This window comes from Gavialis gangeticus, unplaced genomic scaffold (genome assembly GCF_001723915.1).
Source record: "Gavialis gangeticus isolate Ggan-Ray unplaced genomic scaffold, GavGan_comp1, whole genome shotgun sequence".
Taxonomy (NCBI): domain Eukaryota; kingdom Metazoa; phylum Chordata; order Crocodylia; family Gavialidae; genus Gavialis; species Gavialis gangeticus.
The window spans coordinates 68,753,096-68,753,543 of NW_017729024.1; positions in this window are offsets into that span (position 1 = coordinate 68,753,096).

The window sequence follows — 448 nt, forward strand, 5'->3', positions numbered from 1 at the left end:
AAAAAAAAAAAAAAAAAAAAAAAAAAAAAAAAAAAAGGGAAAGCCTTAAAAACTATTATGGTATTCTTGAAAGCCACCCTGAAGTGGAAAGCCAGTATCATATGTAAAGCACAGGTGCTAGGTATTTGAAAGGAACAAGCTCCCCAAAGGCCATATGCTTCAACCAAAAAATCCCTAATTCATGTTGCTCTACTGGCTTTTCTTTTCCACTGCATCACACCAGACTGCTTAGCTGTTTGGCCTGTGCCTGTCTTCCCTACATATTGTTGAGCTATTGATCTCCATCAGTGAAACCAAACTTTGGTGTCCATTTGTCAAGCTTTAGTTCCTTAGCATCCTTTCCCTTACTATCCTTATGGTATAAAAAACAATAAAGCCATCACGCTATTCTCTTTCAAATAACTCCTTAAATCCTACCTTTGCTATAACAGGCAGTGTTTTGTAGACG